The sequence below is a fragment of the Pristiophorus japonicus genome, chromosome 23 (assembly GCF_044704955.1).
Source record: "Pristiophorus japonicus isolate sPriJap1 chromosome 23, sPriJap1.hap1, whole genome shotgun sequence".
Lineage (NCBI taxonomy): Eukaryota > Metazoa > Chordata > Chondrichthyes > Pristiophoridae > Pristiophorus > Pristiophorus japonicus.
In genome coordinates, this window is record NC_091999.1 from 58,695,911 (window position 1) to 58,710,165 (window position 14,255).

Genomic DNA, 14,255 nt, shown 5'->3' on the forward strand with positions numbered 1-14,255 from the left:
GGGTTCTTCCCCACTCCTGGTTTTTATTTAAATTAACACGGATTTCCTCCCATTCTGATCAGTGATGTCCGATTTTCATCGGTTGAATCAACAATTTTCTGTAACTGTGTGACACTCTGAACCGATAATGAAATAAAATTGTGAAAGGTATCAGTTTCGCTCGGTCCCTGCCTCTCTCTTTCTCTTCACAGAGTTGTGTATGTGTTTGGATGTTTGAGTCTTTGTCTCTCTCAGTCTGACTCAATCTGTCTGTCCCTGTTTCTCCGTTTGTCTCAGTCTCTCAATCTGTCTCTTTCTCACGGTGCCCACGTCTGTTCCAATGGGATTCTCTCAGATTCTTTGTCTGACTGGCTCTCTCTTTCCCATCATTTCGGTCTGTCCATGTCTTTGCCTGCCTCTGTTAGTCCCTGCCTCTAACCTGAGAAGTATTTCCATTATTTTCTGTTTTAGTCTCTATCTCTCTCTCTCTATCTGTCTCTCGCCTTGTCACTATCTTTATCATTGCCTTTCTCTCACTCTTTCCCTCTCTCTCTTAATAGATCACACACACACATCTCTGTATATTTATGTGTTTGAGTCTTTTTCTCACACATCCTGCCTCTCCTTCTCAGTCTCACACTTTCTGTCTCTCGTTGTCTCTATCTCGGTGTCTGTCTCTCCCTGTTTGTCGGTTTGTCTCTGTCTCTCAATGTGTCTGTTGACTTCTCATTGTGTCCAGTTCTGTTCACAGCTCGATTCCTTCTCCGACAGAGCAGTTACCCGTCAGTTCCTCGTTAGTATAGTCGTGAATATCATCGCCTGTCACGCGGGATCCCTGGGTTCAATTCACCGTGCGGGAAGGCAGTTGTTTCAAAATGTAGAATTTTACTTTTGTTTCTTGGTAGAGATACATATCAAAAAATCCAGAGTGAAATTGAACTGTGAAAATGCAGGTAGAGGAGATTGCCTCTTCCAGATTTTTAGCAAACGAAGACTTTTTCAGGATTCTTTGGCCGTCTGCTGCACAGAGATGGATGACTGAGTTTTTTCTGAGTAACGTTTAAAAAGCTATCGACTCAGTAGTCGTGGCCGAGTGATTAAGGCCATGGACTAGAAATCCATTGGGATTTTCCCGCGCAGGTTCGAATCCTGCCGACTACGATTCTCAGCATTTTTCATTCCATTTCACAATTTGACCAGTTCTCTGCCAAACTGATCATGTGATAAATGGAATAAAGTCCCACACCTTTCAACACTGACATTTGTTTCTCATTTTTATTAATCTGCAATATTCACGATACATCCGTTTAAAACATCGCAAAAATCAGTCAAAGTTGCGACAGTGATTCAGCCTGTCTATCCCTCGAGATGTCTAAGGCATCTGTGCATGCCCGTTGGTGCGTGTAAATTTTTGGTTATGTGTGTCTCTGTGTCTGTCTATCTCTATTTTTGTCTCTGTGTATGTGCAACTGTCTGTGGAAATCATCATATGAATTTGGTATGTCCTGGAACTTATAAAAAAAACTTGGGGAAAATAATACGGTTGTGAACTTTTGTATCGGCTTTGGTTCAGTGGCAGCATTCTCGACTGAATCAGGAGTTTGTGTGTTCAAGTCGCACTCCTTGGACTTGAGCATATCATCTTGGCTAACACTCAAGTGCAGCACTTGGGGAATTTTGCAATGTTGAAGCTGTTGACTTTCGGATGAAATGTTAAATTGAAGCTCCGTCTGCACCCTCGGGTGGATATGAAAGGTCCCAGAGCATTACTCGAAACAGAGTAGGAGAGTAGCCCCCGTGTCAATATTACTAAAAATGTTCGTAAATGCTCACTAAAAGACTATGTGCATGTGTTTGTATGTGGGGTTAGGGTTGAAGCCCAGTTTGTCACAGAGACAGAATCCAAGCTCTCACAGGGCCAGGATAACCGAGTGGTTATGTCGTTGGCCTTAAACTTCAAAGGGTTTTCCACCGTGGGTTCTTCCCCAGTCCTGGTTTCTATTTATTTTAAAACAGATTTCCTCCCATTCTGATCAGTGATGTCCGATTTTCATCGGTTGAATCAACAATTTTCTGTAACTATGTGTCACTCTGAACCGATAATGAAATGAAATTGTGAAATGTATCTGTGTCGCTCGGTCTCTGCCTCTCTCTCTCTCTCCACAGAGCTGTGTATGTGTTTGTATGTCTAAGTCTTTGTCTCTCTCAGTCTGACTCACTCTGTCTGTCCCTGTTTCTCCGTTTGTCTCAGTCTCTCAATCTGTCTCTTTCTCACGGTGCCCACGTCTGTTCCAATGGGATTCTCTCAGATTCTTTGTCTGACTGGCTCTCTCTTTCCCATCATTTCGGTCTGTCCATTTCTTTGCCTGTCTCTGTTAGTCCCTGCATCTAACCTGAGAAGTATTTCCATCATTTTCTGTTTTAGTCTCTATCTCTTTCTCTCTATCTGTCTCTCTCCTTTTCACTGTCTTTATCATTGTCTTTCTCTCACTCTTTCCCTTTCTCTCTTAATCGATCAAACACACAAATCTCTGTCTCTGTATGTGTTTGAGTCTTTTTCTCACCCAATCTGCCTCTCCTTCTCAGTCTCACACTTTCTGTCTCTCGTTGTCTCTATCTCGGTGTCTGTCTCTCCCTGTTTGTCGGTTTGTCTCTGTCTCTCAATGTGTCTGTCGACTTCTCATGGTGTCCAGTTCTGTTCACAGCTCGATTCCTGCTCCGACAGAGCAGCTATCCGTCAGTTCCTCGTTAGTATAGTGGTGAGTATCCCCGCCTGTCACGCGGGAGACCGGGGTTCAATTCCCCGACGGGGAGGCAGATGTTTCAAAATGTTGATTTTTACTTCTGTTTCTTGGTAGATGCATATTAAAAATTCCAGAGCGAAATCGAACTGTGAAAATACAGGTAGAGGAGTTTGCCCCTTCCACATTTTTAGCAAACGGAGACTTTTTCAGCATTCTTTGGCCGTCTGCTGCACAGAGATGGATGACTGAGTTTTTTCTGAGTAACGTTTAAAAAGCCAGCAACACAGTAGTCGTGGCCGAGTGGTTAAGGCGATGGACTAGAAATCCATTGGGATTTTCCCGCGCAGGTTCGAATCCTGCCGACTACGATTCTCAGCATTTTTCATTCCATTTCACAATTTAACCAGTTCTCGACCAAACTGATCATGTGATAATTGGAATAACGTCCCACACCTTTCAACACTGACATTTGTTCCCATTTTTATTAATCTGCAATATTCACGATACATCCGATTAAAAAATCGCAACAATCAGTCAAAGTTGCGACAGTGATTCAGCCTGTCTATCCCTCGAGATGTCTAAGGCATCTGTGCATGCCCGTTGGTGCGTGTAAATTTTTGGTTATGTGTGTCTCTGTGTCTGTCTATCTCTATTTTTGTCTCTGTGTATGTGCAACTGTCTGTGGAAATCATCATATGAATTTGGTATGTCCTGGAACTTATAAAAAAGACTTGGGGAAAATAATACGGTTGTGAACTTTTGTATCGGCTTTGGTTCAGTGGCAGCATTCTCGACTGAATCAGGAGTTTGTGTGTTCAAGTCGCACTCCTTGGACTTGAGCATATCTTCTTGGCTAACACTCAAGTGCAGCACTTGGGGAATTTTGCAATGTTGAAGCTGTTGACTTTCGGATGAAATGTTAAATTGAAGCTCCGTCTGCACCCTCGGGTGGATATGAAAGGTCCCAGAGCATTACTCGAAACAGAGTAGGAGAGTTGCCCCCGTGTCAATATTACTAAAAATGTTCGTAAATGCTCACTAAAAGACTATGTGCATGTGTTTGTATGTGGGGTTGGGGTTGAAGCCCAGTTTGTCACAGAGACAGAATCCAAGCTCTCACAGGGCCAGGATAACCGAGTGGTTATGTCGTTGGCCTTAAACTTCAAAGGGTTTTCCAACGTGGGTTCTTCCCCACTCCTGGTTTCTATTTATTTTAACACAGATTTCCTCCCATTCTGATCAGTGATGTCCGATTTTCATCGGTTGAATCAACAATTTTCTGTAACTATGTGTCACTCTGAACCGATAATGAAATGAAATTGTGAAATGTATCTGTGTCGCTCGGTCTCTGCCTCTCTCTCTCTCTCTCCACAGAGCTGTGTATGTGTTTGTATGTCTGAGTCTTTGTCTCTCTCAGTCTGACTCACTCTGTCTGTCCCTGTTTCTCCGTTTGTCTCAGTCTCTCAATCTGTCTCTTTCTCACGGTGCCCACGTCTGTTCCAATGGGATTCTCTCAGATTCTTTGTCTGACTGGCTCTCTCTTTCCCATCATTTCGGTCTGTCCATTTATTTGCCTGTCTCTGTTAGTCCCTGCATCTAACCTGAGAAGTATTTCCATCATTTTCTGTTTTAGTCTCTATCTCTTTCTCTCTATCTGTCTCTCTCCTTGTCACTGTCTTTATCATTGTCTTTCACTCACTCTTTCCCTTTCTCTCTTAATAGATCAAACACACAAATCTCTGTCTCTGTATGTGTTTGAGTCTTTTTCTCACCCAATCTGCCTCTCCTTCTCAGTCTCACACTTTCTGTCTCTCGTTGTCTCTGTCTCGGTGTCTGTCTCTCCCTGTTTGTCGGTTTGTCTCTGTCTCTCAATGTGTCTGTCGACTTCTCATGGTGTCCAGTTCTGTTCACAGCTCGATTCCTGCTCCGACAGAGCAGCTATCGGTCAGTTCCTCGTTAGTATAGTGGTGAGTATCCCCACCTGTCACGCGGGAGACCGGGGTTCAATTCCCGGATGGGGAGGCAGATGTTTCAAAATGTTGATTTTTACTTCTGTTTCTTGGTAGATACATATTAAAAATTCCAGAGCGAAATCGAACTGTGAAAATACAGGTAGAGGAGTTTGCCTCTTCCAGATTTTTAGCAAACGGAGACTTTTTCAGGATTCTTTGGCCGTCTGCTGCACAGAGATGGATGACTGAGTTTTTTCTGAGTAACGTTTAAAAAGCCAGCAACACAGTAGTCGTGGCCGAGTGGTTAAGGCGATGGACTAGAAATCCATTGGGATTTTCCCGCGCAGGTTCGAATCCTGCCGACTACGATTCTCAGCATTTTTCATTCCATTTCACAATTTAACCAGTTCTCGACCAAACTGATCATGTGATAATTGGAATAACGTCCCACACCTTTCAACACTGACATTTGTTCTCATTTTTATTAATCTGCAATATTCACGATACATCCGATTAAAAAATCGCAACAATCAGTCAAAGTTGCGACAGTGATTCAGCCTGTCTATCCCTCGAGATGTCTAAGGCATCTGTGCATGCCCGTTGGTGCGTGTAAATTTTTGGTTATATGTGTCTCTGTGTCTGTCTATCTCTATTTTTGTCTCTGTGTATGTGCAACTGTCTGTGGAAATCATCACCATGAATTTGGTATGTCCTGGAACTTATAAAAAAGACTTGTGGAAAATAATACGGTTGTGAACTTTTGTACCGGCTTTGGTTCAGTGGCAGCATTCTCGACTGAATCAGGAGTTTGTGTGTTCAAGTCGCACTCCTTGGACTTGAGCATATCATCTTGGCTAACACTCAAGTGCAGCACTTGGGGAATTTTGCAATGTTGAAGCTGTTGACTTTCGGATGAAATGTTAAATTGAAGCTCCGTCTGCACCCTCGTGTGGATATGAAAGGTCCCAGAGCATTACTCGAAACAGAGTAGGAGAGTTGCCCCCGTGTAAATATTACTAAAAATGTTCGTAAATGCTCACTAAAAGACTATGTGCATGTGTTTGTATGTGGGGTTGGGGTTGAAGCCCAGTTTGTCACAGAGACAGAATCCAAGCTCTCACAGGGCCAGGATAACCGAGTGGTTATGTCGTTGGCCTTAAACTTCAAAGGGTTTCCCACCGTGGGTTCTTCCCCACTCCTGGTTTCTATTTATTTTAAAACAGATTTCCTCCCATTCTGATCAGTGATGTCCGATTTTCATCGGTTGAATCAACAATTTTCTGTAACTATGTGTCACTCTGAACCGATAATGAAATGAAATTGTGAAATGTATCTGTGTCGCTCGGTCTCTGCCTCTCTCTCTCTCTCCACAGAGCTGTGTATGTGTTTGTATGTCTGAGTCTTTGTCTCTCTCAGTCTGACTCACTCTGTCTGTCCCTGTTTCTCCGTTTGTCTCAGTCTCTCAATCTGTCTCTTTCTCACGGTGCCCACGTCTGTTCCAATGGGATTCTCTCAGATTCTTTGTCTGACTGGCGCTCTCTTTCCCATCATTTCGGTCTGTCCATTTCTTTGCCTGTCTCTGTTAGTCCCTGCCTCCAACCTGAGAAGTATTTCCATCATTTTCTGTTTTAGTTTCTATCTCTTTCTCTCTATCTGTCTCTCTCCTTGTCACTGTCTTTATCATTGTCTTTCTCTCACTCTTTCCCTTTCTCTCTTAATAGATCAAACACACAAATCTCTGTCTCTGTATGTGTTTGAGTCTTTTTCTCACCCAATCTGCCTCTCCTTCTCAGTCTCACACTTTCTGTCTCTCGTTGTCTCTATCTCGGTGTCTGTCTCTCCCTGTTTGTCGGTTTGTCTCTGTCTCTCAATGTGTCTGTCGACTTCTCATGGTGTCCAGTTCTGTTCACAGCTCGATTCCTGCTCCGACAGAGCAGCTATCCGTCAGTTCCTCGTTAGTATAGTGGTGAGTATCCCCGCCTGTCACGCGGGAGACTGGGGTTCAATTCCCCGACGTGGAGGCAGATGTTCCAAAATGTTGATTTTTACTTCTGTTTCTTGGTAGATACATGTTAAAAATTCCAGAGCGAAATCGAACTGTGAAAATACAGGTCGAGGAGTTTGCCTCTTCCAGATTTTTAGCAAACGGAGACTTTTTCAGGATTCTTTGGCCGTCTGCTGCACAGAGATGGATGACTGAGTTTTTTCTGAGTAACGTTTAAAAAGCCAGCGACACAGTAGTCGTGGCCGAGTGGTTAAGGCGATGGACTAGAAATCCATTGGGATTTTCCCGCGCAGGTTCGAATCCTGCCGACTACGATTCTCAGCATTTTTCATTCCATTTCACAATTTAACCAGTTCTCTACCAAACTGATAATGTGATAATTGGAATAACGTCCACACCTTTCAACACTGACATTTGTTCTCATTTTTATTAATCTGCAATATTCACGATACATCCGTTTAAAAAATCGCAACAATCAGTCAAATTTGCGACAGTGATTCAGCCTGTCTATCCCTCGAGATGGCTAAGGCATCTGTGCATGCCCGTTGGTGCGTGTAAATATTTGGTTATATGTGTCTCTGTGTCTGTCTATCTCTATTTTTGTCTCTGTGTATGTGCAACTGTCTGTGGAAATCATCACCATGAATTTGGTATGTCCTGGAACTTATAAAAAAGACTTGTGGAAAATAATACGGTTGTGAACTTTTGTACCGGCTTTGGTTCAGTGGCAGCATTCTCGACTGAATCAGGAGTTTGTGTGTTCAAGTCGCACTCCTTGGACTTGAGCATATCAACTTGGCTAACACTCAAGTGCAGCACTTGGGGAATTTTGCAATGTTGAAGCTGTTGACTTTCGGATGAAATGTTAAATTGAAGCTCCGTCTGCACCCTCGGGTGGATATGAAAGGTCCCAGAGCATTACTCGAAACAGAGTAGGAGAGTTGCCCCCGTGTAAATATTACTAAAAATGTTCGTAAATGCTCACTAAAAGACTATGTGCATGTGTTTGTATGTGGGGTTGGGGTTGAAGCCCAGTTTGTCACAGAGACAGAATCCAAGCTCTCACAGGGCCAGGATAACCGAGTGGTTATGTCGTTGGCCTTAAACTTCAAAGGGTTTCCCACCGTGGGTTCTTCCCCACTCCTGGTTTCTATTTATTTTAAAACAGATTTCCTCCCATTCTGATCAGTGATGTCCGATTTTCATCGGTTGAATCAACAATTTTCTGTAACTATGTGTCACTCTGAACCGATAATGAAATGAAATTGTGAAATGTATCTGTGTCGCTCGGTCTCTGCCTCTCTCTCTCTCTCCACAGAGCTGTGTATGTGTTTGTATGTCTGAGTCTTTGTCTCTCTCAGTCTGACTCACTCTGTCTGTCCCTGTTTCTCCGTTTGTCTCAGTCTCTCAATCTGTCTCTTTCTCACGGTGCCCACGTCTGTTCCAATGGGATTCTCTCAGATTCTTTGTCTGACTGGCTCTCTCTTTCCCATCATTTCGGTCTGTCCATTTCTTTGCCTGTCTCTGTTAGTCCCTGCATCTAACCTGAGAAGTATTTCCATCATTTTCTGTTTTAGTCTCTATCTCTTTCTCTCTATCTGTCTCTCTCCTTTTCACTGTCTTTATCATTGTCTTTCTCTCACTCTTTCCCTTTCTCTCTTAATAGATCAAACACACAAATCTCTGTCTCTGTATGTGTTTGAGTCTTTTTCTCACCCAATCTGCCTCTCCTTCTCAGTCTCACACTTTCTGTCTCTCGTTGTCTCTATCTCGGTGTCTGTCTCTCCCTGTTTGTCGGTTTGTCTCTGTCTCTCAATGTGTCTGTCGACTTCTCATGGTGTCCAGTTCTGTTCACAGCTCGATTCCTGCTCCGACAGAGCAGCTATCCGTCAGTTCCTCGTTAGTATAGTGGTGAGTATCCCCGCCTGTCACGCGGGAGACCGGGGTTCAATTCCCCGACGGGGAGGCAGATGTTTCAAAATGTTGATTTTTACTTCTGTTTCTTGGTAGATGCATATTAAAAATTCCAGAGCGAAATCGAACTGTGAAAATACAGGTAGAGGAGTTTGCCCCTTCCACATTTTTAGCAAACGGAGACTTTTTCAGCATTCTTTGGCCGTCTGCTGCACAGAGATGGATGACTGAGTTTTTTCTGAGTAACGTTTAAAAAGCCAGCAACACAGTAGTCGTGGCCGAGTGGTTAAGGCGATGGACTAGAAATCCATTGGGATTTTACCGCGCAGGTTCGAATCCTGCCGACTACGATTCTCAGCATTTTTCATTCCATTTCACAATTTAACCAGTTCTCTACCAAACTGATCATGTGATAATTGTAATAACGTCCCACACCTTTCAACACTGACATTTGTTCTCATTTTTATTAATCTGCAATATTCACGATGCATCCGTTTAAAAAATCGCAACAATCAGTCAAAGTTGCGACAGTGATTCAGCCTGTCTATCCCTCGAGATGGCTAAGGCATCTGTGCATGCCCGTTGGTGCGTGTAAATTTTTGGTTATGTGTGTCTCTGTGTCTGTCTATCTCTATTTTTGTCTCTGTGTATGTGCAACTGTGTGTGGAAATCATCATACGAATTTGGTATGTCCTGGAACTTATAAAAAAGACTTGGGGAAAATAATACGGTTGTGAACTTTTGTATCGGCTTTGGTTCAGTGGCAGCATTCTCGACTGAATCAGGAGTTTGTGTGTTCAAGTCGCACTCCTTGGACTTGAGCATATCATCTTGGCTAACACTCAAGTGCAGCACTTGGGGAATTTTGCAATGTTGAAACTGTTGACTTTCGGATGAAATGTTAAATTGAAGCTCCGTCTGCACCCTCGGGTGGATATGAAAGGTCCCAGAGCATTACTCGAAACAGAGTAGGAGAGTTGCCCCCGTGTCAATATTCCTCAAAATGTTCGTAAATGCTCACTAAAAGACTATGTGCATGTGTTTGTATGTGGGGTTGGGGTTGAAGCCCAATTTGTCACAGAGACAGAATCCAAGCTCTCACAGGGCCAGGATAACCGAGTGGTATGTCGTTGGCCTTAAACTTCAAAGGGTTTTCCACCGTGGGTTCTTCCCCACTCCTGGTTTCGATTTATTTTAACACAGATTTCCTCCCATTCTGATCAGTGATGTCCGATTTTCATCGGTTGAATCAACAATTTTCTGTAACTATGTGTCACTCTGAACCGATAATGAAATTAAATTGTGAAATGTATCTGTGTCGCTCGGTCTCTGCCTCTCTCTCTCTCTCCACAGAGCTGTGACTGTGTTTGTATGTCTGAGTCTTTGTCTCTCTCAGTCTGACTCACTCTGTCTGTCCCTGTTTCTCCGTTTGTCTCAGTCTCTCAATCTGTCTCTTTCTCACGGTGCCCACGTCTGTTCCAATGGGATTCTCTCAGATTCTTTGTCTGACTGGCTCTCTCTTTCCCATCATTTCGGTCTGTCCATTTCTTTGCCTGCCTCTGTTAGTCCCTGCCTCTAACATGAGAAGTATTTCCATCATTTTCTGTTTCAGTCTCTATCTCTTTCTCTCTATCTGTCTCTCTCCTTGCCACTGTCTTTATCATTGTCTTTCTCTCACTCTTTCCCTTTCTCTCTTAATAGATCAAACACACAAATGTCTGTCTCTGTATGTGTTTGAGTCTTTTTCTCACCCAATCTGCCTCTCCTTCTGAGTCTCACACTTTCTGTCTCTCGTTGTCTCTATCTCGGTGTCTGTCTCTCCCTGTTTGTCGGTTTGTCTCTGTCTCTCAATGTGTCTGTCGACTTCTCATGCTGTCCAGTTCTGTTCACAGCTCGATTCCTGCTCCGACAGAGCAGCTATCCGTCAGTTCCTCGTTAGTATAGTGGTGTGTATCCCCGCCTGTCACGCGGGAGACTGGGGTTCAATTCCCCGACGGGGAGGCAGATGTTCCAAAATGTTGATTTTTACTTCTGTTTCTTGGTAGATACATGTTAAAAATTCCAGAGCGAAATCGAACTGTGAAAATACAGGTCGAGGAGTTTGCCTCTTCCAGATTTTTAGCAAACGGAGACTTTTTCAGGATTCTTTGGCCGTCTGCTGCACAGAGATGGATGACTGAGTTTTTTCTGAGTAACGTTTAAAAAGCCAGCGACACAGTAGTCGTGGCCGAGTGGTTAAGGCGATGGACTAGAAATCCATTGGGATTTTCCCGCGCAGGTTCGAATCCTGCCGACTACGATTCTCAGCATTTTTCATTCCATTTCACAATTTAACCAGTTCTCTACCAAACTGATCATGTGATAATTGGAATAACGTCCACACCTTTCAACACTGACGTTTGTTCTCATTTTTATTAATCTGCAATATTCACGATACATCCGTTTAAAAAATCGCAACAATCAGTCAAAGTTGCGACAGTGATTCAGCCTGTCTATCCCTCGAGATGGCTAAGGCATCTGTGCATGCCCGTTGGTGCATGTAAATTTTTGGTTATGTGTGTCTCTGTGTCTGTCTATCTCTACTTTTGTCTCTGTGTATGTGCAACTGTGTGTGGAAATCATCATACGAATTTGGTATGTCCTGGAACTTATAAAAAAGACTTGGGGAAAATAATACGGTTGTGAACTTTTGTATCGGCTTTGGTTCAGTGGCAGCCTTCTCGACTGAATCAGGAGTTTGTGTGTTCAAGTCGCACTCCTTGGACTTGAGCATTTCATCTTGGCTAACACTCAAGTGCAGCACTTGGGGAATTTTGCAATGTTGAAGCTGTTGACTTTCGGATGAAATGTTAAATTGAAGCTCCGTCTGCACCCTCGGGTGGATATGAAAGGTCCCAGAGCATTACTCGAAACAGAGTAGGAGAGTTGCCCTCGTGTCAATATTCCTCAAAATGTTCGTAAATGCTCACTAAAAGACTATGTGCATGTGTTTGTATGTGGGGTTGGGGTTGAAGCCCAATTTGTCACAGAGACAGAATCCAAGCTCTCACAGGGCCAGGATAACCGAGTGGTATGTCGTTGGCCTTAAACTTCAAAGGGTTTTCCACCGTGGGTTCTTCCCCACTCCTGGTTTCGATTTATTTTAACACAGATTTCCTCCCATTCTGATCAGTGATGTCCGATTTTCATCGGTTGAATCAACAATTTTCTGTAACTATGTGTCACTCTGAACCGATAATGAAATTAAATTGTGAAATGTATCTGTGTCGCTCGGTCTCTGCCTCTCTCTCTCTCTCCACAGAGCTGTGACTGTGTTTGTATGTCTGAGTCTTTGTCTCTCTCAGTCTGACTCACTCTGTCTGTCCCTGTTTCTCCGTTTGTCTCAGTCTCTCAATCTGTCTCTTTCTCACGGTGCCCACGTCTGTTCCAATGGGATTCTCTCAGATTCTTTGTCTGACTGGCTCTCTCTTTCCCATCATTTCGGTCTGTCCATTTCTTTGCCTGCCTCTGTTAGTCCCTGCCTCTAACATGAGAAGTATTTCCATCATTTTCTGTTTCAGTCTCTATCTCTTTCTCTCTATCTGTCTCTCTCCTTGTCACTGTCTTTATCATTGTCTTTCTCTCACTCTTTCCCTTTCTCTCTTAATAGATCAAACACACAAATGTCTGTCTCTGTATGTGTTTGAGTCTTTTTCTCACCCAATCTGCCTCTCCTTCTGAGTCTCACACTTTCTGTCTCTCGTTGTCTCTATCTCGGTGTCTGTCTCTCCCTGTTTGTCGGTTTGTCTCTGTCTCTCAATGTGTCTGTCGACTTCTCATGGTGTCCAGTTCTGTTCACAGCTCGATTCCTGCTCCGACAGAGCAGCTATCCGTCAGTTCCTCGTTAGTATAGTGGTGTGTATCCCCGCCTGTCACGCGGGAGACTGGGGTTCAATTCCCCGACGGGGAGGCAGATGTTCCAAAATGTTGATTTTTACTTCTGTTTCTTGGTAGATACATGTTAAAAATTCCAGAGCGAAATCGAACTGTGAAAATACAGGTCGAGGAGTTTGCCTCTTCCAGATTTTTAGCAAACGGAGACTTTTTCAGGATTCTTTGGCCGTCTGCTGCACAGAGATGGATGACTGAGTTTTTTCTGAGTAACGTTTAAAAAGCCAGCGACACAGTAGTCGTGGCCGAGTGGTTAAGGCGATGGACTAGAAATCCATTGGGATTTTCCCGCGCAGGTTCGAATCCTGCCGACTACGATTCTCAGCATTTTTCATTCCATTTCACAATTTAACCAGTTCTCTACCAAACTGATCATGTGATAATTGGAATAACGTCCACACCTTTCAACACTGACGTTTGTTCTCATTTTTATTAATCTGCAATATTCACGATACATCCGTTTAAAAAATCGCAACAATCAGTCAAAGTTGCGACAGTGATTCAGCCTGTCTATCCCTCGAGATGGCTAAGGCATCTGTGCATGCCCGTTGGTGCATGTAAATTTTTGGTTATGTGTGTCTCTGTGTCTGTCTATCTCTACTTTTGTCTCTGTGTATGTGCAACTGTGTGTGGAAATCATCATACGAATTTGGTATGTCCTGGAACTTATAAAAAAGACTTGGGGAAAATAATACGGTTGTGAACTTTTGTATCGGCTTTGGTTCAGTGGCAGCCTTCTCGACTGAATCAGGAGTTTGTGTGTTCAAGTCGCACTCCTTGGACTTGAGCATTTCATCTTGGCTAACACTCAAGTGCAGCACTTGGGGAATTTTGCAATGTTGAAGCTGTTGACTTTCGGATGAAATGTTAAATTGAAGCTCCGTCTGCACCCTCGGGTGGATATGAAAGGTCCCAGAGCATTACTCGAAACAGAGTAGGAGAGTTGCCCTCGTGTCAATATTCCTCAAAATGTTCGTAAATGCTCACTAAAAGACTATGTGCATGTGTTTGTATGTGGGGTTGGGGTTGAAGCCCAGTTTGTCACAGAGACAGAATCCAAGCTCTCACAGGGCCAGGATAACCGAGTGGTTATGTCGTTGGCCTTAAACTTCAAAGGGTTTTCCACCGTGGGTTCTTCCCCACTCCTGGTTTCTATTTATTTTAACACAGATTTCCTCCCATTCTGATCAGTGATGTCCGATTTTCATCGGTTGAATCAACAATTTTCTGTAACTATGTGTCACTCTGAACCGATAATGAAATGAAATTGTGAAATGTATCTGTGTCGCTCGGTCTCTGCCTCTCTCTCTCTCTCCACAGAGCTGTGTATGTGTTTGTATGTCAGAGTCTTTGTCTCTCTCAGTCTGACTCACTCTGTCTGTCCCTGTTTCTCCGTTTGTCTCAGTCTCTCAATCTGTCTCTTTCTCACGGTGCCCACATCTGTTCCAATGGGATTCTCTCAGATTCTTTGTCTGACTGGCGCTCTCTTTCCCATCATTTCGGTCTGTCCCTTTCTTTGCCTGTCTCTGTTAGTCCCTGCCTCTAACCTGAGAAGTATTTCCATCATTTTCTGTTTTAGTTTCTATCTCTTTCTCTCTATCTGTCTCTCTCCTTGTCACTGTCTTGATCATTGTCTTTCTCTCACTCTTTCCATTTCTCTCTTAATAGATCAAACACACAAATCTCTGTCTCTGTATGTGTTTGAGTCTTTTTCTCACCCAATCTGCCTCT

At 43.5% G+C, this 14,255-nt stretch overlaps 9 non-coding genes and 1 pseudogene across 9 annotated transcripts; 9 read left to right on the top strand and 1 right to left on the bottom strand.

Moving 5' to 3' along the window:
* LOC139235565 (zinc finger protein 595-like) overlaps positions 1–14,255 on the bottom strand; it is a 115,980-nt pseudogene that overhangs the window by 50,728 nt on the left and 50,997 nt on the right.
* trnas-aga (transfer RNA serine (anticodon AGA)) lies at positions 1,059–1,140 on the top strand. Its single transcript has one exon. It is a non-coding gene; the product is annotated as a tRNA-Ser (tRNA).
* On the top strand, positions 2,722–2,793 carry trnad-guc (transfer RNA aspartic acid (anticodon GUC)). The gene has a single exon. It is a non-coding gene; the product is annotated as a tRNA-Asp (tRNA).
* trnas-aga (transfer RNA serine (anticodon AGA)) lies at positions 3,010–3,091 on the top strand. The gene has a single exon. It is a non-coding gene; the product is annotated as a tRNA-Ser (tRNA).
* On the top strand, positions 4,962–5,043 carry trnas-aga (transfer RNA serine (anticodon AGA)). Its single transcript has one exon. It is a non-coding gene; the product is annotated as a tRNA-Ser (tRNA).
* Positions 6,913–6,994, top strand: trnas-aga (transfer RNA serine (anticodon AGA)). The gene has a single exon. It is a non-coding gene; the product is annotated as a tRNA-Ser (tRNA).
* Positions 8,575–8,646, top strand: trnad-guc (transfer RNA aspartic acid (anticodon GUC)). Its single transcript has one exon. It is a non-coding gene; the product is annotated as a tRNA-Asp (tRNA).
* On the top strand, positions 8,863–8,944 carry trnas-aga (transfer RNA serine (anticodon AGA)). The gene has a single exon. It is a non-coding gene; the product is annotated as a tRNA-Ser (tRNA).
* Positions 10,812–10,893, top strand: trnas-aga (transfer RNA serine (anticodon AGA)). The gene has a single exon. It is a non-coding gene; the product is annotated as a tRNA-Ser (tRNA).
* Positions 12,760–12,841, top strand: trnas-aga (transfer RNA serine (anticodon AGA)). The gene has a single exon. It is a non-coding gene; the product is annotated as a tRNA-Ser (tRNA).